A 27,779-nucleotide genomic window follows, 5' to 3' on the forward strand; every position below is an offset into this window, starting at 1 on the left:
AGGACAGAGCAAAGAGTATTACTTATGTAATTGAGAGCATGAGTCGTGGGATCATAGATTTAGAGTTAGAACAAAGAATAGGGGTCATAGAGTCCAATCATTGGATTTTCCACATGAGGAAACTGATAATCAGAGAAGGAAAGTGTTTTGCCCAAGACTACATAGGTAATAAGTAGCTGGGCCAAGATTTAAACTCAGGTCCTCTGACTTAAAATACACTATTCTTCCCGTTATACCAAGTAGCCTCTCAGGGATGTTATGGTATGATCTAGCTACTACGGTGAAGGGAGCAACAGGGACCCTTAATTTGTGTTTATTTAACATATTTGTTCTGTACATACTTACATGTGTGCTTGTTGATTTTCCCCCGAAAGAATGTAAATTCCTCGAAGGCAGAGACTGCCATTTTTGCCTTTGTATCACCAGGACTCAGCACAATGCCAGACACATAGTAGGTACTCAGTAAATATTTGTTAATTGATTCAGGGTTAGAGAGAAAACAAGCGTACATGTTTAAGTGCCAAAGACAAATTAGGTCCGTTTCACAACTTTGCTTAAGAATGACCTTTGGTGTCATGGTTGGAATAAATACACAGTTATGAGTCAAACTAAATGCTTTTTGATTTTTCTTAATGTAAGGAGTCCCCCTACTGTCTTCAGAGAGGTTTTTTTTTTTTTCTTTTAAAAGGAGAACATGGATTGACAGCACCGACAGAGCAACCTTGAGAAACTAGAAATCATGAATGCCAACCCTTATGGCTAGCCTGAAGTGAGACCTTTCTCTCTTTGAAAATATACTCAGCCATCCATTCACTAGAAGGGATAAAGAAGGATTTATCCAAGGAAATGGCAAGTTGCCACATTACAAACTAAGTATATTTTAATATATGGTATGTAAAGATCCTGAATTTGATATTTTGATTCCCAACAACTCCCTTGACTAAACACCAACTTCAGACTGCTATAAAATTTGAACACAAAAGGAACTTAGAGGAGGATGGATATGCTCAAGTTCTCTTAGCCTGTATATTTCTTGCGTAGCAAGAAGGGGACGGACAGAAAGGAAAATACAATTGGCTGTTTATGCCTTTAACAAAAAGGCAGAAGATAATAACCTCAGTTAATTAATAGAATTGGCTAAATGATCGGTAATAAATTTATTTTCAAGGTGAGGCCATTGCAAAACAAATTTCTGAATTTGCTACACCATTTTATTTGGCATCTGGTTGCCCACAGTTATTTTCAGAGGTGTACACAAAACTGACTTAACCAGGTATTGGGCTTTCTGCTCCCTTTCTGCTTTAGCTTCTTTGAAAACTTTTCCTCTATCTCCCTCTAGTGACATAAAAGCAAAAAGCAGAAAAAACAAGACATTTGAAAATAGGCAACTTGTTTATGGAATTTATGTGTTTCATTTAGAGTATACACTAGATGACCCCCTGAAGTGCCTTCCTGTTTCAAGTTTCCGCAATATAATTTCAGCTTTTTAAAGGAAAGCGGTTTTTTGTTTTTGTTTTTATCTTTCTATCTTCAGCACCAACAGTGTCTTGCTTTTGTAGGTTCCTAATAAACATTTGCTAAATTGCGTTGTATAAGATTCCATGACTATATTTTGTAGTATTGCATTCCAGTAATGAATTAAATTGGGAAGAAAGGAAATAGGGGAAGAAATTAAAGGTAGGTAACTGCTGGTAACACCAGTGTTAACTGTGGGGATGTCTTGGAGTTTTGTGGAACCTATTTTTTAATTGTCCATGGCAGCAGTTTTATCTTAATTTTTATGGACAGTAATGACTCAAAATACTATGGAAGCATCATTTTGAAAAAGATTTTTAAAAGAAATGGTAGGTGGAAAGTAGAAACACTGTAGAATCAGGTACATATTCTTTGGAATTCTGGCAGCATGCTTTATGTTTACATATCTATCACAAAAAGAAAAAGACATAATTATAATAACTCTCAATATTAGAGTCCTTGTTGTTCAAGGGTATCTATACCAGTTTGGAAATGAAGAGAACAAAGGTCAAAGAAGTTAAGTGCCCCAGGGAAAAGGGAAATAATTCAGAAATTGTGAAATATGAATGTGATTAGCACATTGTTTTGCCATAAATAAGAAGAAATATGAAGAACTCCAAGAAAAATGAGAAGAGGTTTATGAAATGATGCCGAGTGAAGAAAGAACCAGGAGAACAGCACATCAAATGATTGCCACAGTAAAAATGAGCTGTAAAAAGTCACAGCTCAGATCCAAAAGAATGACCAATAAACACTGCTTCCCAAGGAAAGATGAGGCGATATAGCTCCCTCCTCTCAGAGTTCAGGATGACTTTATGGAAAGAATTTTATTGGCTCTTTCAACTGTGATCTTCCTACAAATTTGATTCCTAATCTTGACATTCAGAAGGAGAAAAGTCTCCCCAGAATTTGGAAAGCGAGAGTAGCTGGTGGTGTAGAATCAAGTGGTCAGGAAATTTGGCAGAAACAGTAACTTTGACTAAAGTGAATATTTTCAATTGTTTATGTTATTTAGCTATTAAATATCATACTTATCACCAGTGATTCTTTATTTCAGCTATGTCTTTGAATTCGAATAACTTTTGAGTTACTCAAAGACAGGGACCTGTTTTTTGAAAGATCCTTTTGACAGTTGAGTGGAGGATGGCCTGGGAGAGGATCGTGTGGCCTGGAGACCAGCAAGCAGGCCACTGTCCAGTCCCAAAGTGATAAGGATCTATCACCAAGATGGCAGCAGTGTCAAAGGAAAGAAAGACGAGTATTGGAAGGATGTGAAGGTAAACTCCACAGGCCTTACCAACAGATTAGAATGGGGTGGGAGACTGGAGAGATGGGAAGTTAAGGATGACACCTAGGTTTCTAGGGGTTTAATATTGTCCTCTCCTCCCTTCTCTTCCCCTTCCATCCCCTCCCCTCCACTCCACTCCTCACTGCACTGTATTTAGATTCCCACTCTCATCCCCCACACAGGCACATACACATACCCTCACTGAAGATATTATTGAAACTGGAAAGATAGACAGTTTGGTTCTCTATGGAGAGGTCAGATGAAATCATTAGTGCCTAGCATAGTGTCTGGCACAGAACAGGCACTTAAGTGTCTGTTGGTTGATTGATCTGGTCCTCACCTGTGGGAAAGCCTTAATTCTATTACAACATTTGGAGGAGGTAACTTGCATAGCAGATGTCAGCTCTCTGTTCCAGGGTAATGTGTAGTAAATTGTATTCACGGATAAACACTTGACTTACACAAAGTGTTCTACCTATCCTGACTCAGTCAATAGAGTTGATTATCTGACATTTTACTGTTTATAGAGAAATCCATAAATCACACAACTAGTCAACCAGAATTTTACCTTCTACAAAATGAGTTTCCCAGAACTACGTGCTGGGAGAGGAGCAAACTACAATGAGAGGATTCTACTTCTATTTCATTCATTCTCTCTGTCAATCAAGAGGTGGGGGTGTTTCAGGTATCAAAAATTTTAAATCATTTTTTTCTTTTTTTTTTACTTTTCAAGTAACAAAAATTTTTATTCATCTGTCCCTCCCACTACCCTTCCTCTCACTGAGTAAATTAAAAATTTAAAAAGAAAAGAAATCCAAATAACAAAGACCTCTATACAGAGCTACATCATCCAGCAAAACAATTTTCCATATTAGCCATATGCAAAACTGTATTATTCTCTTTCTCTATTTTGACTCTATCATCACATTTCCAGGAGATAAGAAGTATGTTTCATTGTCATTTCATTAGAATTATGATTTGTCATTTTATTGATTAGAGTTCCAAAGTCTTTCAAAGTTGTTTTCTATTATTCTGTTATTATCATTCTATAAATTGTTCTCCTATTTCTGCTTACTTAACTCCGTACCAACTCATAAAGCTCTTCTCAGCTGCCATTGGAATTGTCTACTTCATTATTTATGGCATATTAATATTCCACTGCATTCATATGTCTCAATATATTCATTCTACAATAGGGAAGGCTCCCTTTTGCTTCTAATTTCAGCTACCATTAATAGAGCTGCATTTTTATATATATAGATCCTTTTCTTCTTTCTCCGATTTCTTTGAGGTATGGCTAGATTAAAGTATATGCAGTTCAGTAACTTTTCTGGACAAAATTATAGATTGCTTTTTGGAATAGCTGGACCAATTCATACCTGTATATGCTAGCAGGCAGTCAACGAACAACGTGTTTTTGCTTAACTGTTTTGCTTTCCAAAGACAAAAACATCTGTGTGGGGGGACATAGTGTCTTGGGATGTAAAAAAAAAAAGGTATCAGTAAGACAATGAAGAAACAGTTGTACCATAGTGTTCAGATTATATGAAGAACATGCACCTTACAGCCTTGAATCATGCAAAGCAAATTAAACAAAAAGTACATTTGCCCTTTAGAATATTACAGTCTGAGATACCCAAAGTAACATATAAATGATTGTCAGATGTATTCTGTACCAATGACTATGATTGTACTGCAGTCAACTCAAGAAAGCTTTAAATAATGATTGTGCTACAGTGAAAGTATAAGTAAAAATGAAAGGAAAGATGGACAGAGAGAGAGAGAGAGAGACAGAAATGGGAAAAAAAAAACTGATCTATCTTATGTACAAGCCCTTGTAAGCTTGACTATATATCATTATTGAATTGTGGAATTCAGCAAGACTGCAAAAAGATGTCACTGCCCTGTCACTTAGTTCATGATGACTTTATGAAAGGAATTGTATAGGATCCTTGTAGCATAATCTTCCTCTAAGTGCATTTCTTGTTCTTGACATGAAGAAGGAGAAAAGAACTCCATCGTATTTAGAAGGTAAGGATAATTGGCCAAGAAGGCTCAAGCGGTCATTTTCAATTGTTCATATCATTTAACTATTAACTATTATTGTTTTGTTCAGTTGTTTTCAGTCATGCTCATCTCTTCATGTCCCGATTTAAGGTTTTCTTGGCAAATGTACTGGAGTGGTTTGCCATTTCCTTCTCCAGCTCATTTTACAGATGAGCAAACTGAGGCAAACAGGGTTAAGTAACTTGCCCAGGGTCACTCAGCTAGCAAGAGTTTGAGGACAGATTTGAACTCAAGAAGCTGAGTCTTCTTAACTCCAGGCCTGACACTCTATCCACTGTGCCACTCAACTGCCTTATTAAATATCATACTCCTTATGAATAATTCTTTATTTTAGCAGTGTTTTTGAATAATAATTATCCTAGAGCTGCTCAATGTTAGGGACCACTTCATAAGAAAATATTTTTCAAATATAAAAGCACTAAAAAAAGATCCATGTTGTTGTTATAATTGTTCAATGTTTTCAATAAAGATGAGGTGATGAAAAGAGAATGATGTACCAAAAAAACCTTCAAATAAACAGAATTGAAGTCCATTTTCAGGCTTTATAAATGCATTTTTCCATAAACTATTTGCTACAATATTCACTTAAGAAGCACTGAAAAGAGGGGTATTTCTACAGAATGTTTTCCAAAACATCCTTAGCAAGTTTTTAAAAAAAAATTCTAGGAGCTGATCATAAACTGTATTTTAATTAGTCCACATCTCTTAGCATCTCAGATTTATGGTCCTTTTGTTTGTTAGACATGAACAAAGATAGACCATGTGCCATTAGAAATAAAATTTAATTCAGTTCAGTAGCTATTACAACTACAATACTAGTATAGTAGAAAGATGTGTATTTTAAAAAAGGATGCAGCTGGATGTACAATTGGATATAAAAGTAAAGGAACCAAGAAAGGACAAACAGAGTAATTTTGTTGCTACACTGTTCAATTTTGTACACATGCACATCCCTATCAAAGCAATATTCCCAAAGTGGAAGTTTGACCTTATTTCTCTCCCAGCTCAAACTCCATTGTCTCCCTATTACCTCCAAGATCAAATAGAAAATCTTTTGTTTGACTTTTAAATTTCTAAGTCTTCCTCCACATCTTCATTCTTCCTTTACTTTACTCCCCTCCATATTTTCTGTAATACAATAACCCTGAACTCCTTGCCATTCATCAAACAAGACAGTCCCTCAACTAATTCTTTATATTTTTATTGAACATCCCCCATGCCTGTCATACTTGCCTCCTTCCAAACTCAGCTAAAACCCCACTTTCTGCAAGAAGCCTTTTCTGGTTTTCTTTAATGCTAGTGCCTTCACTCTCAGATTACCTCTAAATTATCCTTTATTTATCTTGTATGTGCATAGTTGTTTGCATACTCTCTTTCCCATTAGATACTGAGTTCTTTGAGGGCAGGGATTGCTTTTATTTTTCTTTGTATCCCCAGAGTTCAGCATAATCTAGCACATGGAAGGTATTTAATAGATGCTTATTGACTCTCTCTGTCTCTCTCTGTCTCTGTCTCCCTCCCTCCCTCCCTCCCTCCCTCCTTCCCTCCCTTCCTCCTCCCTCCCTCCTCTCTCTCTCTCTCTCTCTCTCTCTCTCTCTCTCTCTCTCTCTCTCTCTCTCTCTCTCTCTCTCTCCCTCTCTGTCTTTTTCTCTCTCCCCTCCTCCCTCCATCCTCCTCTCTGTCTCTGTCTCTATCTCTTTCATACTCTGTCTCTCTCTGTCACACACACACACACACACACACACACACACAAACACACTAATAAAACACCCTGAATTACATAGAGTATGCGTAGATATCTCTTGCTGCTTCCAGTTGACCACTTAGGTCACACATTTGGTCATGCTGGAGAAAACAACCATGCTTCCAGTCATGTGGTGACCCAGTAATGAAAGGATTTTGCATTTGGGTTATTATGTAGCAAACTCATATCTGTCCTTTGGTCCTCTCCCAAACTGCGTTAGCAGTAAAGGAAGATTATGTCAGTTAGCTAGATGGTTCTCTTGCTTCAAGTCTACCAAGTAATATATGCTCTTTCTTTTCCCCAGCCCTGATACAGATCCCATACTGAGCATGTAACTCAAATATGAAAGCTTGTGTCAGAGATGTTAGCAACTTTTCTTCCTTTCCTTAATACTTTATCAAATATCATTCTCAAAGTCACTTGAATTAAATCACTTCAGCCACATCCTTGAATTATATTCATCTTTGATTTACTCAAAGGGAGAGACCAGGTTATGGTTGGGAAAGAACTTCCTTTTTCAGATGAGAAAAATGAGGCCTGAGGTTGTGGCAACTTATCTAGAGTCACAAATTCACTCTTGTATCAGAGTTATCTTAGTTTCTTAACTCATAATCTACTTTCCACTGTAGCTGTAGAGGAGGTTTGTGAGAAAGTCAGCTATTGTGTTGAGTCAATCTGGGAAGAACTCCATTTTAAAACCTTGTCTTTAACTTCAATTTTGTGGCAGGCAGTTGCCTAAGATGGCAAGTCAAACGTTCAGTAATCTTCTCATTTAAAATATGGAACAATCAAACTATTTTAAGAGGAGTTGAGGGCACTAATCTCATCTCCTCACCATCATGTTGTACAATCAAAATTGTTGCTTGATAGTTTAGCCCAATCCTTTGTAATCACATGGATCGTAGCATGCCGGACCCTTCTATTCTTCACTCTCTCCCAAAATCTATTCAGGGTTTTTACTTCCATGACATCATCTATCCATCTCATTCTTTGCCATCTCCTTTTCCTTTTACCTTCAGTCTTTCCCACTATGAAGGCTTTCCACAGTGAGTCCTTCTCTCTCCATCATGTGGTCAAAATATTCAAACTTCAGTTTCTGTATTTGACCTTCCAATGGATAATCTAAATTAATTTCTTTAAGTATTAACTGATTTGTTCTCAGTCAAAATACCTTTGCCCTTATGCGGAAGACACTTTTGTCTATAGAAGCAGGGCATGGCTGGAGTCCCAACTCCTTTAAATAAACTCCTTTTAACTTACTGAGTTTGTCTCTAGTCAGGGAAAAGACCTGAACAAGAAGGTCTATTAACAGGTTCCCAACCCTTTCCAGTATAAGGAGGATCCTTTTTTAAATGTTAAAAAAGTGGACTTGTTTTATAGGAATGGTACAATTTGCAACCATTGATTAAGGAAAAACAGGACAGAAAGCTGCTCCGAGTTCACTGAAAATCTGCTTTTAAAATAACTTGTATTTTACTGATAATTTTACTAATAATAACATTGACATATATTTGAAAAAAAACAATACACATTGATTCATTTTATTTAACTTACAGATAGTATATTCATTAATTTTGGGAGCTAAAATGGACTACCAGACTTACAATAAATTCACCACCTTTGTGGGGTCCACATCCCACCGATTGAGGACTGCCCTGCATGACTTCCAAGACCATTCTTTGGGTAGAAGTCAAGGTCAGCAACCAATAAAAAAAGATCTGAAGAGATAATCTGACATCTTTAAGTGAAACGGGTGGGACTCTGCTTTTTCACACACTAAACTAAATTCAGCCTAGTAAGTGTTAAAAAAAATCATAAAGAATTAAATGCACTTTTGACTGAAATATTTTGAACAATAGAAGCTATTTGGTGAAGTATAAGAAAAAAAGATATTTTTACCATCATCACCCATCCTAGATGATTTATTTTCATTTTAATTCCCTTTTACTGATTTTCCAGCAGGTGGCTCCCTGTCACTTTCTTTTTTTTTCTTTGACTAATACGTTAGTTTATATGTTTAAACAAGCATATATAGCAATATTAAAACTATTTATTTAATGTTGAGCCAGGATCCTCTCTGTTTGAATTGATCCATGGTAAATATCAGCAGTAATCATAAATACTATGAATCCCCCAAATCTGGCCATGTACCTGGTGGATACCGTGGAAGGGATACCGTGGTCAAGCAGAGTTAAGCATACCACTGTAGAATCTCATTAGAAATATATTAATGCACACATCTGAAATGAGGCATAAAGTAGACTCTAGAGTGAAGTCATATATTATTCTAATACGACGAATTGGTTTTAAGAATGTTCTGCTTCACATTCAAACATTTGTTTAAAGTAAAGCCCTTAATTCCTCAATAATTCCTCAGGCTAATAATATGAAATGCAGTATTTAATTTAAGTCAGGGTCATGGGACAGATGTTATTATATTTGGATATTCCAGAAGTGAATTAGTTAAGTAAGTTGCAATTTCTCTGAGCCAAGGATGGTTTTCTTATGAATTCCCTTTTTATTATGATTTATTGTGTGTAGATATGAACCCAGTAAAAGAAGTGTATCTCATCTTATCACTTTGTCTTTAGCACACGTGTGTGAGCGTGCACACACACACACACACACACACACTTTGCTCACTTTGCTTTCTGAATAATACTTTGTCTTTAAAAGTTTTATGAATTACCAGGAATTTAATTTGTATAGTTAATCCTCATAATGCCCCTTGGAGATAGTGTTGATAATAACTCCTGTCCTATAATTTAGTTTCTCACTGGAATTTAAAATGATAATGTCTTCACTCTTTTGTATCCATTTAATTCTTGAATTCGATAGTAAATCAGCATTATTATGATTGAGTACTATATAGGGAGAAAATTAGGAAACACAGAAGTGTGGAGGCAAAGAAAGAAGGACTTTGTTTTTTCATTCTTAGGATATTTTAGACAGCCTGCATTTCAATGCAGGTGGAACAGAAACTTATCTTTGAATTTACCCAATTTTTTTCTGAAAACTGAGCATGCAGAAAGATGAGTTACCCAGATAAGTGTAGAAGAAACAAACTGCTTCACTCTCCCTGTAAAGCCAGCTTTGGAGAAAGCAAGCCACTTAGCCTTCTCTGAGAGAACAGATTCAAAACATTCAGTTATATTGAATGGTAAATATATAGAGTTGTACTAAATTCCATACAAGAACTCATCCACAGATTGCTGACTGCAGCTAAGGAACCTTCCTTCAGAGTTTTCATGTATGTATCTGCATGTCTTTAAACACATGTATTTCCAAACCAATACTCTTAATTACTCTGTTGGGACCATTTTTTTTTTTTTTTTGCCATGACAGAAGAAAAGAAATTAAGTCATGAATTTGCCCAGTGCAGGTCTATTCACAGTAGTGTTTGAGCTAGGATCAAACCTAGAAACCCATGCCTAGTTCTTCCATTCTGGTGATCATGCTCTGTGTAAGTATGGTCATCTACCTACCCCAACCTAACATTCTTTATCATGTTAATTAGGTCAAGAAATCAAATTGCTTTTTAAAATCTCTGTTGGGGATACTTGAAAATCTAATTCTCGACAGAACTCTGGAGAAAGCTGATTGTAATTAAACAAACAAAATATCTAATATCTTTAATTAGTATATGCTTCTGCTGAATCCTGAAACTACAGGTTATGTGTCCAATTAGATTTCTAAATGGTATGGCTCTACTCTGAAGATTTTCATGAATAAGGAATTTTAAGTCTTCAGAGATAGGGAGAGCATCCTACTAGGTCCCATGCTAGTGGTAGAGTATGAATAAATGAATGTACCCAGGAATGATTGGGTGAATGATTGATTAAAAGCATCTATGAGGTCCTTACTATGTGCTGAGCACTGAGAATGCAAATGCAGGAAGATTGTCTTTATTTTCTAGTAGCTCATACTCTAATTGGGAGAAACAACACATAAAAGAAAACTTCAGCTGTAGGGAGAATGGTGACATCCAGGGGTCCTTAGGTTACCTCAGCTAATCTGATAGTAATTTGAGGACTCTGGAACTCATAGAGGCAAAGAAGATAAAAAGGCTTGGGAGATCTTAGAAGGCAGTGGCAAGGCATACGGTAAAGCCCGGCTGTTGATCCTGTGTTTCATCAAAAGGAATAGTATTGATGACTCGCATCTCACCAAATCCATACAAGGACATAAACAACCTGGGTGGATTCTGGATGCCCTGGGTTTGGGGAAAGGGCAAAGAGAAAGAAATAGAGAAGAACACTCCAGCAATGTCTTCTTATCACAACAAAAATTAAAATCATATTTATATAGTGTTTTCAAGTTTGCAAAATGTATGCAGATTCAGTCACTTCAAAATACTGTTGACATCAGAAACATAAATGTGTACATGCACATATGCATGTACACATGTATATATACATACATGTCTATGTACATGTATACTCATCTTTGTATACTATTGCGTGCTGTAACAAAGGCTTATGTGGACCTGAAATTAAAAAAAAAAAGGATTATGAAGTAGCAAAAACTAGACTCTAATCAAGGGAAGGGATTAAAATTTGGGGTTATCACTCATCACCAAAGTGCTGGAGTACCCAAGAGGGACAGGGTTAAATACATTTCAACAAAGAGGGACTCTCCTGGGAGTACTGCCTGGAAGTTGTTTTACTTAACAAGTGAAAGTCCATAGAAAAGGAGTCTGAGCATCTGATCCTCTTCTCTTTCTTTCTTTCTTTTTTTCTTTCTTCCTTTCTTTCTTTACTTTTTTTTTTTAAAACTGATTTGAGGGGCGGAGCCAAGATGGCGAAGTAGAAAGACGCACATACACACAGCTCTGAACCCACAAACCACAGAACGGCTAGAGGGGACCAACCCAGGGCGAATTCTGCACCCAGAGACCACGGAATATTGGAGCGAGGGAGATTTCTGTTCCGGAGAGACCTCCAAACCTCTCGCGGGGGGTCCTTCGCACTGTGGACTGGGCGCCGGGACGGCGAGCAGAGGGCAGCCCTGCCACAGCAGCAACACCGTGAGGAAAAGATCCGAGCGGGCCATGGGGACGGGATCTCCAGCAGCCACGCGGGTACCTCCACCCACAGAGGGACCTGCAAACCTCTCACAAAAGGTCCGTCGCGCTGCAGACACGGAGCCCAGCCCGGACCTGCGGCGGTGGCGGCGGCCGCGGCTCCGAGAAGTACAGATCCGAGAAGGCTCCAGAGACGGGATCTCCAGAGACGGGATCTCCAGCGGCGGCACAAGCCCCCCCACCAAGAGGTGACTGACGGGGGTAGGTGAGAGAGTGTCTTTGGCGGGTTGAGAGGGGAGTGGGGTGCCCCCATGGCTCAGGGCCTCCCAGGAGATAGAAGCTGAGAGGTGGCTGCAGACAGGGGCTCCCCAAACGGGCGGGAGCCTGGATCCATTGTGGAAGGTCTGTGCATAAACCCCCAGAGGGAACTGAGCCAGAGAGGAGGCCCTACCCCTGACCACCTGAACTTAATTCTCACACTGAATAGCAGCCCTGCCCCCGCCAAAAATCCTAAGGCGGGAAGCAGCATTTGAATCTCAGTTCCCAAACGCTGGCTGGGAGGACCAGGAGGCTAGGAGGGTGTGAGGAGAACATTCAGAGGACAGGTCACCGGCTGGGGAGAATGCCCAGAAAAGGGAAGAGATAAAACTATTGAAGGGTACTTTCTCGGAGAAAAGACACTTCCTCCCTTCCTTTCTGATGGGGAGGAACAATGCTTGCCATCAGGCAAAGACACAGAAATCGAGGATGCTGTGTCCCAGCTCACCCAATGGGCTCGGGCCATGGAAGAGCTCAAGAGGAATTTTGAAAATCAAGTTAGAGAGGTGGAGGAAAGACTGGGAAGAGAAATGAGAGGAATGAGGGAGAAGCATGAAAAGCAGATCAGCTCCCTGCTAAAAGAGAACCAAAAAAATCTTGAAGAAATTGGCACCCTGAGAACTAGCCTAACTCAGTTGGCAAGGGAGGTGCAAGGGGCCAATGAGGAGAAGAATGCTTTCAAAAGCAGAATTAACCAAATGGAAAAGGAGATTCAAAAGCTCACTGAAGAAAATAGATCTTTCAAAACTGGATTGGTACAGATGGACGCTAAGGACTTTATAAGAAAGACAGATATCATAGAACATAGCGTGCAGATTCAAAAAATGGAAGATAATGTGAAATATCTTATTGGAAAAACAACTGACCTGGAAAATAGAATCAGGAGAGACAATGTAAAAATTCTGGGACTACCTGAAAACCATGATCAAAAGAAGAGCTTAGACATCATCTTCCATGAAATTATCAAGGAAAACTGCCCTGAGATTCTAGAACCAGAGGGCAAAATAAATATTCAAGGAATCCACAGAACACCGCATGAAAGAGATCCAAAAAGAGAAACTCCTAGGAGCATTGTGGCCAAATTCCAGAATTCCCAGGTGAAAGAGAAAAGATTGCAAGCAGCTAGAAAGAAACAATTCAAGTATTGTGGAAATACAATCAGGATAACACAAGATCTAGCTCCCTCTACATTAAGGGATAGAAGGGAATGGAATAGGATATTCCAGAAGTCAAAGGAACTAGGACTAAAACCAAGAATCACCTACCCAGCAAAACTGAGTATAATACTTCAGGAGAAAAAGTGGTCTTTCAATGAAATAGAGGATTTTCAAATTTTCCTGATGAAAAGACCAGAGCTAGAAAGAAAATTTGACTTTCTAACACAAGAATGAAGAGAACCATGAAAAGGCGAACAGCAAAGAGAAGTCATAAGGGACTTACTAAAGTTGAACTGTTTTCATTCCTACATGGAAAGACAATATTTGTAACTCTTGAAACATTTCAGTATCTGAGCACTGGGTGGGAGTACACACACACACACATGCACACACGCACACATACATAGAGACAGAGTGCACAGAGTGAATTGAAGAGGATGGGATCATATCTTAAAAAAAAATGAAATCAAGCAGTGAGAGAGAAATATTGGAAGGAGAAAGGGAGAAGTTATATGGGCCAAATTATCTCTCATAAAAGAGGCAAGCAAAAGACTTATTAGTGGTGGGATAAAGAGGGGAGACAAGAGAAAAACATGAGGTCTACTCTCATCACATTCCACTAAAGGAAAGAATATAATGCACACTCATTTTGATAGGAAAACCTATCTCATAATACAGGAGAGTGGGGGACAGGGGCACATGCAGGGTGGGGGGGAGGATGGAGGGGAGGGCATGGGGAGGAGAATGCAATCCGAGGTCGACACTCAAGGGGAGGGAAAGGACCATAAGAAAATAGAAGTAATGGGGGACAGGATAGGATGGAGGGAAATATAGTTAGTCCTATACAACACAACTAGTATGGAAATCATTTGCAAAACTAAACAGATTTGGCCTATATTGAATTGCTTGTCTTCCAAGGGGAAGGGTTGGGGAGGGAGGGAGCTAAAGAAGATGGAACTGAAAGCGTTAGGACCAAATGTAATGTTCTTACCACTGGGTAACAAGAAATACAGGTAAAGGGGTCAAGAAAGCTATCTGGCCCTACAGGACAAAAGAGAAGACGGAGACATGGACAGGGAGAGAGGATAGAGGAGAGAGCAGATTGGTCACAGGGGCAATTAGAATGCTTGGGTTTGGGGGGGGGAGGGGAGATAAGGGGAGAAAATTTGTAACCCAAAATTCTGTGAAAATAAATGTTAAAAGTTAAATAAAAAAATAATAAAATAAAATAAAAACTGGTTTGATAGACTTCATTTAACTGGTTTTGATTGCTTGAGAGGCAATTCATAGCTCTGGAATCAAGCAAGGTCAGCACGTACTAGTCATCAATATTCAGCATTTATAAAATGACAACATGGGATGTTGTTGTTAGAGGTCATTATTAGTCAAATTCCTATTTTTTTCATTGAGATTTTGCACCTTTTGAAATATTGAATGAGATAATATATAGCACTAGAATCAGAGATGAGATGCTAATAGATCATATTAGTTAAACCCAATATATATCCCTTGTTGTGAGATGTTCTAGCTCTTCCAGGATCCTAATTGTTGCAATACAACAGCAAATCAATCTCTTAAAGCTATAGTACTCAGTGACTGGGTCAAAAGAATGAGTGGCTGTTTAAAACCCAGAATTACACATACACTCACACACATACACACATATGCACATGTATGGATAAGTACATGCATACATAAATATACACATATATGAAAAATTATTCTGGAAAATTTTAAATAATGAATTAGAGGATGAGGTTGAAGGCAGAAATCATAAAAAGTCATTTTGAAATAGTCAATGTAACGCTAGCCCTAAAGCCCATTTAATGGGACTCTCTCCTGACTTATGGAGATCAATATCCACACCTGCACCAGGGGTCCAGGCAGAGTTCACAAGAATGAAAGAGGTTGACTCTCTTGAGTTTTCTTCAAGAGTCCAGTCATTTCAAACCAGCTTTGAGAGGGAATATGAATATTTTTATTCTCAGTAAAGGTCTCACTAAATAGTCACAAGAGATCTTTACACAAACATTGGATGACCACTTAACTCTTACAGTGGACATTTACAAACATGTACAAGTTGTACTAAATGGTTTCTGAGTTCTCTTGGAGGATCCTGTAATCCTTTGTTTGACTGTATGACATGCTTACAGCCTCCAACCTCCTGACATAGGTTTGTATTATTTTTTTCCTCTTTGTTTTTCACTTCCATCAAACTCATTTATTCTGATAACCTAGAAAACGGAGACAGGAGCCTCTTCAGCTTACTTGATATCTTATACACTTAAAGGTGTAATTTAGCACTGGCAGATGCACAAGTTGAAGACAACCTCTGTCAGTCACTGATGAAACGGAAATCATCATATTTTCTTTATGACTCTTTCTGCTCTTTAAGGTGGCATAAAAACCTTTTAAAATTTAGATCTGCCAAACTAAATACATAAAATGATGATAAAAATGTTACAGTAACATTTGTAAAGACATAAAAATTACCTTTCTTCCCATTTTTTTGTTTGTATATCCAATTATCCTCCCAGAGTGGAAGAAGTTATCTGGATGACAGGGGGAAAAGTCTTCTTTGATATCAACTTATTATGATGATTCTGGTTTTGGATACCTCCTGATTTAGCTAGAGAAGTGTCTTAAATCTCCTCATTTCCTTACTAATAGATATCATGCCTTTGTTATCTGGTATTATTTGTAAGAGACTACATTTTGCTATAGTGAGAGAACTAAGAAAAAAAGTCTTGAAATAATGAAAACTGAATTCAAACAAATGGTTGGAAAATGAGAAGAATGCTCTTATTTAGGATGAGTAAAGTTAATAGGAAATAACCTTTTTGTCTGGAACCTTCATGGACTAAAAGTTAATTTACAATGATTCTGTAATTTTTCATGTGGCTCCAACCACGTCCAACCGTTCTTCACCTCTTCCTTTCTGCTGATCAGACTGAAAAAAAATTCAACATATTTCTTGCATCTCCTGTTCTAGCCTTTTTTTTTTCCAGTCCATCATTTCTCAGTCCTATTATTCTCGTGTACAACAGTTTTCAAAGTGTATCCCAGGGACCCCTATGGGATCCCCGAGGAAATGTCAGAGGGTCTCTGAGGTCAAAACTACTTTCATAATAATTCTAAGAATTTTTCATTTCCAATCTATTGGAAATATACAATGTGAGTTATATCTAATGAGATTGCATAAATGATAGGTGGGTAGATGGATAGACAAATAGATAGATGCTACATAAGCAAAACCTTTTTGGGGTGTTCAGTAAGTTTTGAGAGCATGAAAGGGTCCTGAGGCCATAAAGTCTGACAGCAACTGCTCTAGTATTATCAAATACTCTTCTCCTTCCTGGTTAGTTTCCTTTATCTTGCTATTTCACTTATTTCTTCCACTTTTCTTCATTGCTACCTCTACATTCTACTGTTTAAATTTCACTGAAAACATAAAGATCTCTGTTGATACACCAAATTCCAAGACTGCTCAGTTTTTTCACCCCATTCACCTCTTTTGACCTTTCTTGATTAGAATATCATATAAAGATTTCTACTAGAGTAAGTAAACACGCAATAGAGACAATTGCGAAAATGTGAATACTCGGGGGCGGAGCCAAGATGGCGGAGTAGAAAGACGCACATACACATAGCTCCGAACCCACAACCCATAGAACATCTACAAAAAAGTAACTCATGGCGAATTCTGCACCCAGAGGCCACAGAACATTGGAGCAAGGGAGATTTCTGTTCCAGAGAGACCTGCAAACTTCTCGCAAAAGGTCCTTTGTGCCGCAGACTGGGCGCCGGGACTGGGAGCTGAGTACAGCCCTGCCGTGGCCACGGCAACGAGAGGAAAAGATCCGAGCGGTCTTCAGGGATGGAATCTCCAGCGGCCACGCGGGTCCCTCCACCCGCAGGTGACAGGGGTCGGTGAGAGGGTCTGTTTGGCGGGTCGAGAGGGGAGCGGGGTGCCCCCATAACTCAGGCCCCCTCGGGAGGCAACAGCGGAGACAGGAGCAGACCAGGGCTCCCCAAGCAGGCAGGAGCCTGGATCCATTGCTGAAGGTCTCTGCATAAACCCCTTTAGGAAACTGAGCCCCGTGAGGCAGCCCTGACCCAACTTGAGCACCTGAACTTAATTACACACTGAATAGCAGCCCTGCCCCCGCCAAAAGCCCTGAGGCTGGCAAGCAGCATTTGAATCTCAAACCCCAAGCGCTGGCTGGGAGGATCAGGAGGCAAAGTGGGTATGAAGAGAATATTCAGAAGTCAAATCACTGGCTGGGAAAATGCCCAGAAAAGGGAAAAGAAATAAGACTATAGAAGGTTACTTTCTTGGTGAACAGGTTTTTCCTCCCTTCCTTTCTGATGAGGAAGAACAATGCTTACCATCAGGCAAAGACACAGAAGTCAAGGCCTCTATATCCCAGCCCACTCAATGGGCTCAGGCCATAGAAGGGCTCATAGAAAATCAAGTTAGAGAGGTGGAAGAAAAGCTGGGAAGAGAAATGAGAGACATGCAGTCAAAGCATGAACAGCAGATCAGCTCCCTGCTAAAGGAGACCCAAAAAATGCTGAAGAAAATAACACCTTGAAAAATAGGCTTACTCAATTGGCAAAAGAGGTTCAAGAAGCCAATGAGGAGAAGAATGCTTTCAGAAGCAGAATTAGCCAGATGGAAAAGGAGATTCAAAAGCTCACTGAAGAAAATAATTCTTTCAAAATTAGAATGGAACAGATGGAGGCTAATGACTTTATGAGAAACCAAGAAATCACAAAACAAAACCAAAAGAATGAAAAAATGGAAGATAATGTGAAATATCTCATTGGAAAAACAACTGACCTGGAAAATAGATCCAGGGGAGACAATTTAAAAATTATGGGCTTACCTGAAAGCCAGGATCAAAAAAAGAGCCTAGACATCATCTTTCATGAAATTATCAAGGAAAACTGCCCTGAGATTCTAGAACCAGAGGGCAAAATAAGTATTCAAGGAATCCACAGATCACCACCTGAAAGAGATCCAAAAAGAGAAACTCCTAGGAACATTGTGGCCAAATTCCAGAGTTCCCAGATCAAGGAGAAAATACTGCAAGCAGCTAGAAAGAAACAATTCAAGTATTGTGGAAAGACAATCAGGATAACACAAGATCTAGCACCTTCCACATTAAGGGATCGAAGGGCGTGGAATAGGATATTCCAGAAGTCAAAGGAACTGGGACTAAAACCAAGAATCACCTACCCAGCAAAACTGAATATAATACTTCAGGGGAAAAATTGGTCTTTCAATGAAATAGAGGACTTTCAAGCATTCTTGATGAAAAGACCAGAGCTGAAAAGAAAATTTGACTTTCAAACACAAGAATGAAGAGAAGCATGAAAAAGTAAATAGCAAAAAGAAGTCATAAGGGACTTTACAAAAGTTGAACTGTTTACATTCCTACATGGAAAGACAATATTTGTAACTCTTGAAACTATTCAGCATCTGGGTACAGGGTGGGATAACACACACACACATGCACACGCACACACACATAGAGACAGAATGCACAGAGTGAACTGAAGAGGAGGGGATCATATCTTTAAAAAAAATGAAATTAAGGGGTGAGAGAGAAATATATTGGGAGGAGAAGGGGAGAAATGGAATGGGGCAAATTATCTCTCATAAAAGAGGCAAGCAAAAGACTTTTTAGTGAAGGGAAAAAGAGAGGAGGTGAGAGAAAAACATGAAGTTTACTCCCATCACATTCCACTAAAGGAAGGAATAAAATGCACAGTCATTTTGGTATGAAAAACTATCTTACAATACAGGAAAGTGGGGGATAAGGGGATAAGCAGGGTGGGGGGGATGATGGAAGGGAGGGCACGGGGAGGAGGGAGCAATTTGAGGTAAACACTCATGGGGAGGGTCAGAATCAAAAGAGAGAACAGAAGTAATGGGGGATAGGATAGGATGGAGGGAAATATAATTAGTTCTTACACAACACTACTATTATGGAAGTCATTTGCAAAACTACACAGATGTGGCCTATATTGAATTGCTTGCCTTCCAAAGGGAAGGGGAGGGAGGGAGGGCAGATTGGCAGACAGAGGCAATTAGAACGCTTGGTGTTTTGGGGTGGGGGAGGGGGACAAAAGGGGAGAAAATGTGGAACCCAAATTGTGAAAATGAATGTTAAAAGTTAAATAAATTAATAAAAAAAAAAGAAAAGAAAATGTGAATACTCACAATTCACAGTGATGACAGTATAATACTAGCTTATTTTGATATGTGAAATATCAAGATAATCTTTATGGCATTCCATCAGTGCAACCAACCAAACTTTCCCTGGAGGAATAAGGAAAAGGTGATAAGCTGCTATTTATAATCAGTGAGTCCATAAGCATTTATTAAACTCTTATTATGTGCCAGGCATTATGTTAATTCCCAGGGATTCAAAGACAGTCCCTGTTCTCCAAGAAGTCACAGTATAATAGGAGAGATAACAATGAAATAATTATACACAAACAAGATTTTCACGGGACAAACTGGAAATAAATAAGAGAGGGAAGACAAAAAGTTTAAGAGGGATTAAGAAAGGCTCCCAGTAGAAGGTGGTTGTTGTCCTTAGTGCTCCAAGAGGACCAAAATAACATCACTTTTGTTTGAGTCCAGATATAGTGTGTCCTCCTCTGGCTGATCTGACATATATAAGCTCAGAAGGCTCTACCACAGGTAGGGTACGAATGATCCACATGAACATTTGGAGTGAAGATATCTCTAAACTTGTCCATCTCACATTTATTTTGATCTGCAATTCTGCTTCACTCAGAGCCTAGCACCCTCTCTGATGTGGGTATGCCATGCTGGGCAGTCCTTTGCTAGTGTCTCACAATTGATCCAAAGTTCTTCAGAGAGACCTTGAGAGTGGCCTTGTATCATTTCTTCTGACCATCACGTGGGTGCTTGCCTTGCATGAGTTTTCAGTAAAATACTCTTTTAGGCAAATGTGCATTTGCCATTCAAACAACATGGCCAGCCAATCGGAATGGAAGTCTCTGTAGTAGAGTTTGAATAACTGGCAGTTTAGCTTGAGAAAGGACCTAACTCAGTGTCCAGTACCTTATCTTGTCTGATGATCTTCAGAATCTCAGGTAGATTTTTTTCTTTTGGACTTTTAGGAAGTCAGGAGGCAGAGATGAGGAGAGAAAATTCCCAGCATGGGAGATAGCCAGCAAAAATGCCTGGAGTCTTGAGGAATGTCTTGTAAGAGAAACAAGAAAGTCACTGACAGGATGGAAGAATAGGGCTGGTAGGGGGTGGGGTGAGAAGGGAAGGAAAGAGGGGAAAATAGAAGGTTTAAGAAGACAAGAAAGGCTGAGAGGTACAAGTTTATAAAGGACTTTCCATGTGAAACATCATTACTCAAAGAATTATCGTGAAGGAAAAGCCATATGTATTCAGTGGACAGGTATGTTTTTCATGGTCCTCTTCAAGAATGAATGAAAAAACAACAATTTTTTTTAAAAAACCTGGCAGCACAGAACCTGGCATGTAATACGAGCTTAAATACTTGCTGAATTTCTATTATTATTAGGTTGTTGTTTTTATTGTTAATGTTCATCCTTCATTCTGGAAGAGGACCAATGATGTCAGGAAGGTGATGTCTTGACTTGCAAGTGAATTGATTTAGGTAAGGTAGAGCTGTGTAAAATCATCAGAATGCAGTGGCAAGACATGGGTCAAGATAATGGGTGACAGCTCCAGGTAGATACCTTGGTCCTTTTAAGCTAAAGTCTTTCCTGTAGCTCAGTTTGTCCAGGACAACACTCACTCATTGATTAAAGGTGGTGCAGCGGATAGAGCGCTAGGCTTGGAAGCAGGAAGACCCATCTTCAAGAATACCCATGGTTCAAATCTAGCCTGATTAGCTATGTGACCTTAGGCAAGTCATTTGACCCTGTTTGTCTCTCTTTATCCATAAAACTCACTGGAGAAAGAAATGGCAAACCACAATTATTGTGTGTGTGTATGTGTGTGTGTGTGTTTGTGTTAGTCCTTCGTTGCTGAAGAAGACCATGCCATCAGAGACATGATGACATGACTTGCACTTGGCTTTGTTTTGAGAGAGGGAGGGTTGTGCAGGTCACCAGACTCATTTGTCCTCCAGAGCCATTTGAATCCAGTGACCAGATATTCATCAAGATGACTGGAGATGACCCAGGATGAGGCAAATGGGTGGGGCAGCTAGGTGGTACGGTGGATAGAGCACCAGTGCAGGAGTCAGGAGGACCTGAATTCAAATCTCACCTCAGACACTTGACACTCACTAGCTGTGTTAACTGACTGGCAAGTCACTTAACAATTATTATGTACTATAAACATGAATATTACCAGCAAAATTTGGGGAGAGTTAATAAAGAATTTCTGTGACTCTTTCCTAAACAGTACAAGTTAAAGGGATATAAGACCAAATCAGTAGTCAGTAGCCAAAGAAGTCTTTCAATATAATTTATGCAGAGTAAACATTTTAGAGAAGCTTTGTGTTATCTTTTGTTTCTAGAGCTGCAAAACATGACAGGTAAAAGAAGCAAAAACTATGTGTTACAAAGGGTAGCTTCAAGAACAATATGATTACTGATCTTTGAAGCAGCAAAGGAACCAGAAACTAGAAGATTATAAGCTTTGTTGAAGGGAAGGGGATGGAAATAAGCATTTGTTAAACACTAATTATGTGCTAGGCACTGTGCTAAGTATTTCAGAATTATTATTTAATTTGACTTTCACAACAACTCTGAAAGATAAGTCCTATTATTATCCCAATTTTACAGTTGATAAAACTGAGATAAATAGAGGTTAAGTGACTCGTCCAGGGTCATACACCTAGTAAACATTCAAGGCTGGATTTGAATTCAGATCTTCATGACTCCAGGCTCAATACTTCATCCACTATGCAATCTAGCTTCCTCCTTTCTTATACTTTATTTTATAAAGAATATTTTTATAAGCTTCAAAGACATAAACACACAAAATCAACTATTTTTAGTGCAACTAGAAGAATTTTAGCAGTTAGTAGTGGTGTTTTGTGGAATAAATAGACCTTCCCCCAGAGAACAGAGGGAGAGAGAAAAAGAGAGAGAAAGAGAGAGAAAGGTAGGTTTAGTTTTCCAAATTTTAAATTAATTAATTTTTAATTTATGAAGGAAATCAAGGAAAATAAAATGTAGCATAATAAAAAATATGATTGCACATAAAAGTAAAAATTTATTATATACAACTTGCTATTCTTTTAATAATAGTTATCATGTAAATATATTCCCCACCTTTTTTCCTTTCCTCCCTCCTTTAGAGATACCTACCATTAGATGCAAATATATATACATATATATGTATATGTACATATATACATGTACACACATGTTTGTATATATATGTGTGTGTGTAGATAGAGATATGTAAAATTACTCTTAATTATCAGACTTATGGATAAGTGGATAAATGAACAAAATTATGAGTAAATAAGCAATAAAGGACAAAGCTAAGTGTAAAAGAAGGGTAAATTTAGACTTCTTCATGTAGTCTTATTTTGAAATCTTAAGGATCAGCTCCATAGCAAAGAATATAGCTGTTAGCCTTATTATGTTAGATCCTCAATATATTTCTTCTCGTCCATCAAGATGTCACTATGTATCAATATAATTTATTGAGATGTATGCCAAAGAAAATTCTAAAAAGTTAGTCAGTGAAATTTAAGTATTAATTTCCCTTTTTAAATAGCCCCCAAACCAGGAGTAATCTAGAAGTAAAACTCAGCAGGAATATCCCACCACCCAAATACGCCTCAGAACTCTTAAAGCTTCATAAGGGAGATATGGATTGCTTTCCCACTACAAAAGGCAGCATGGGTTGCTTTCACTTCTCAACAATGTAATCATTCTACTGTGGAAAAAAGAAAGAAAGAAAGAAACACCCCTGGACTATTCAATCTCTTTAAGTAGTTTAATTTCATAGCAAGCAATGAGATCACATAGATTTAGAGCTATAGGTATTTTTTTTTTTAGTTTTCAACATTCACTTTTATAAGATTTTGAGTTCCAAATTTTTCTCCCTTGTTCCCCTCCCCATCTCTCCCTGCCCTGCACCCACCGCAAAGCAGCAAGCAATCTAATATAGGCTATACATGTACAATCATGTTAAACATATTTCTACATTAGTCATGTTGTGAAAGAAGAATCAGAAAAGGGAAAAACCATGAAAAAGAAAAAAAAAGTGAAAACAGTCTGCTTCGATCTGCATTCCAACTCCACTGATCGTTCTCTAGATGTGGATGGCATTTTCCATTCCAAGCCTTTTGGAATTGTCTTGGATCATTGTATTGCAGAGATAAGTCTATCATAGTTGATCATCATACAGTTTTGCTGTTAGTGTTACAGTGTTCTCCCAGTTATGCTGAGTTCACTCAGCAACAGCATGACCCACACTCTTGATTAAGAGGAATTTCTCTATGATGCCAGAGAAATCTCTTCACTCTGGAAGCTCATGCCAACAGTCTATGAGTGCTCATGTTGGAAGTATTCTCTGCCCCTAAAGTGTCTCCCTCTGAATGTCTGGTTCCGCCCAGAACTTCCACCTTAAGGAGCATGATAGGTCAACTTTTCAGGCAGCATGAGCTACTGACTTGGCTACATAGGACCTTCTTTACCAGGTCCTTGTCCTGGGTATTTTCATTTCTCCCTCCATGCACACACTCTTTCTTTATTTTTTTTTAGTTTTTAACATAGTTCATATTACATAACACAATTCCAATTTTTGATCAGGTGATATTTCTTTTAAAGCATTTACAATATAGACCACAAATGAATTTTTTTTTAACATTAGTCAACTGAGACACAAATAATAACTATGTGTGCTAACTTCACAAGCCCTTGACCTAATTGTCTCCACACTATTGCTAAGAATTAAAGGACCTTAAATTATTGTTGTTGGTATAAAGTCCTAAGCCTAATAGCTTAATTTTAGACAATCTCAAATGTTCCCCTACGAACAATCTATAATTTAATAGATCTGGTATTTGAGCTTACAAACCTTTTGATTATAGGAAATTGCTACTAAGATTAGGGACATTACAGGGAAACAAATATCTCCCCAACTTCGTGTCAGTTCCAGACAGGAGAAGATTGTCAACTTGCATTCAGTCAGGCTTAAAGTCTGCCAGGTGTCAGTGGGAAAACTGGGAGTCAGGAGAATCCTACCTCAGCCCAGGCTGAACAGTCTCTCTCTCACCCTTCCCATGAGATCACCTTTTGCAGTTCATACCAACATCTCACAGGCTTACTGGCATCATGGATTGGAGGCTCAGACCACCTTACTTGCTTTGCATACCTGAAGTTAGACTCAGAAGAACAGTTAGTTAATAGCCCCATAGAATCTTAAAACAGCAAGTTCCAATAACCAGGTTTCAGATATGACTATAATTTCACATTGGCTAAGGAACATATTTGAGATAAGTCTTAAGTGGCTTACATGCCTTTCTGTACATGTTCTACTTCTTGAATAAATAACAATCATAAAATCAAATTTACCATTAAAACTTTAACTTTTCCAACAATGCTAAATTTTATCCGAGGTTACCTGCCTCTAGGAAACTTAGGCTAAAATTCTTTTCTCCAAAGAAAAGATGTCTCTGATTTAGTCTCAGTAATTAATTTAGTCAATTGTTTTTAATGCTAATTGCTTTTACATCACTTTGTAACATTTTTCTCCCCATCTCTCCCTTCCTTCCATCCTCTAATACCTTGCATTCTGATTCCCCCTTGCCTCAATGAACCCTCTCTTCTATCACACCCTGACCTTCCCTTATCCCTATCTTTTCTCTTTTCTTGTAGGGCAAGATAAATCTCTATACCCGATTACCTGTGTTTCTTATTTCCCAGTTATATGCAACAATAATTCTCAACATTTGTTTCTGATTCTTTGAATTCCAACTTCTCTCCCTCCTTCCTTTCCTCCTTACCCATCCCCATTGAGAAGGCAAGCAATTCAATACAGATTAAATATGTGTCATTTTGCAAAAGACTTCCATAATAATCATGTTGTGTAATACTAACTGTATTGCCCTCTAACCTATTCTATCCCCCATTATTTTTTATTCACTCATTTGACCTTGTCCCTTCCCAAAAGTGTTTATTTCTAGTTACTCCCTTCTCCCATTTGCCTTCCCTTCTATCATTCCCCTTACCCCACTTGTTGCCTCCTCCCCTACTTTCTTGTAGTATAAGATAGATTTCCATACCAAATTTAGTGAGCATGTTATTCCCTCCTTAAGCCATATGAGGAGAAAGTAAGTTTCACTTTCCACCTCCCCCCTTCTCCCTTTTCTCCTCCATTGGACAAGATTTTTCTTATCTCTTTTATGAGTTATAGGCTGCCCAATTCCATTTCTCCCTTTCTCATCCCAGTATTTTCCTCCCTCATCCCTTAAATTTTATTATTTTTTTTGTGGATATCATCTCTTCTGATTCAACTTAACCTGTACCCTCTGTCTGTGTGTGTGCGTGTGTGTGTGTGTGTATGTGTGTGTGTACAAGCCTATCACCTACCCAAATACTGAGAAAAGTCTCAAGAGTTACACATATTATCTTTCCATGTAGGAATGTAAATAGTTCAGCTTTAGAAAGTCCTTTAGTATTGCTTTTTCTTTTTTACCTTTTCAGGCTTTTCTTTATTCTTGTATTTGAAAGTCAAATTTTCTCTTCAGTTCTTGTCTTTTCATCATGAATGCTTTAAAGTCCTCTATATCATTGAATGACTATTTATTCCCTTGAAGTATTATACTTAGTTTTGCTGGGTAGGTGAGTCTTGGTTTTAATCCTAGTTCCTTTGACTTCTGGAATATCCTATTCCAACCTCTTCATTCTCTTAATGTTGAAGCTGCCAGATCCTGTGTTATCCTGATTGTATTTCCATAATACCTGAATTGTTTCTTTCTAGCTGCTTGCAACATTTTCTCCTTGATCTGGGAACTCTGAAATTTGGCCACAATATTCCAAGGACTTTCTCTCTCTGGTTCTCTTTCAAGAGGTGATCTGCGGATTCTTTAAATATTTATTTTGCCCTCTGGTTCTAGAATATCAGGACAGTTTTCCTTGATAATTTCATAGAAGATAATGTCTAGTCTCTTTTTTTGATCATGGCTTTCAGGTAGTCCCATAATCTTTAAATTGTCTCTCCTTAATCTATTTTCCAGGTCAGTTGTTTTTCCACTGCAAAGTTTCAAATTATCTTCTATTTTTTTCAGACTTCTGGTTTTGTTTTTTAACTACTTGGTTTATCTCAGTCATTCATTTTCCTGAATTCAATCTGTCTTTCAAAGAACTATTTTGTTCAGTGAGCTTTTGAACTTCCTCCTCCATTTGGCTAATTCTGCTTTTTAATGCCTCCTTCTCCTCATTGGCTTTTTGGACCTCTTTTTCCAATTGAGCTAGTCTCTTTTTAAAGGTGTTATTTTCCTCAGAATTTTTTTGGTTCTCTTAGGAAGCTGCTAACTCACTTTTCAAACTCTTCTATTGCCTGAGGCTGGTTTAAGTTCACTTTGGAGGCTCTGGAGGCAGGGACCTTGACTTCCTGTGACAGTATGCCTAGTGTTTCCTCATCCAAAAGGATGGGAAGAGACACCTGTTCACCAAGAAAGTAATCTTCTATGGTCTTATTTTTATTTCCCTTTTTTGGACATTTTCCCAGCCAGTTACTTGACTTCTGAATCCTTTGCCAAGAAGATGGTCCTATTGCCCCCCTCTCCCCAGTACTGTGTTCAAGGCTGAGATTCATGTCAGGTGCTTGATTCCCTTGGGGTTTTGGGTGGGGACAAGGCTGTCACTGAGAGCTGAGGTTTAGATCAGCTTCTTCCTACTGCCAGAGGCTTTAAGCTGAGCTGTCTGGACAATGAACCCAGGTTGCTTCCCAGCCACTGTACCTGCCTGCAGTCTGCTACTACTGCTGCCATCACCTGGGGCCATTGCTGGAGGAACCCTGTTCCCCTGTTTCCCTCTTGCCCAGCTGAGAAAGCCCTCTCACGCTGACTTTTGGAGCTTTCTTTGTTGCTTGTGGGTTGAGGGATCTGGGACCCTCCCTGCTGGGAACTCTGCCCTAGAGGTCTGTTCAGGTCCTGTTCCTCCCAGTGCTGTGTGGCCAGGGTTGGGCTCTGCTCTGCTCAGTGTCCTGTGAGAGAGACCTTTACCATCAGACTTCCAGGTTGCCTTTGACTGGGAACCTTTTTCACTCTGTTGTTCTGTGGCTTCTGCTGCTCTAGAATTTGTTGAGTCATTTTTTACAGGTATTTTGTGGGCTGTGGGGTAAGCGCTAGAGTATATGCGTATACTCCACCGTCTTGGCTCTGCCCCCCATAGGTATTTCTAATGCTCAATTAGAAAAGGCTCAGATTTGAGCAGAGTAAATTATCACCTTTTAACTAATTAATAAAAAAGATCTGGGCAACCTAAATTTTCTAGCTATAGTAGGCTCTTTAGTGTACTCTTTGCTTTAACATTTTTGCATAGCACTTAATGATCATAGAACTTCAATAAAAATACTATTTTGTTTTCTCACTTCCCTCAGTGGAGATTTTCAGGGAAAACAAGTATCTCTACATATTAATTCCAAATGTTTCTTTCATGAAAGTGTTTCTGTCT

This window comes from Notamacropus eugenii, chromosome 6 (assembly GCF_028372415.1).
Source record: "Notamacropus eugenii isolate mMacEug1 chromosome 6, mMacEug1.pri_v2, whole genome shotgun sequence".
NCBI lineage: Eukaryota > Metazoa > Chordata > Mammalia > Diprotodontia > Macropodidae > Notamacropus > Notamacropus eugenii.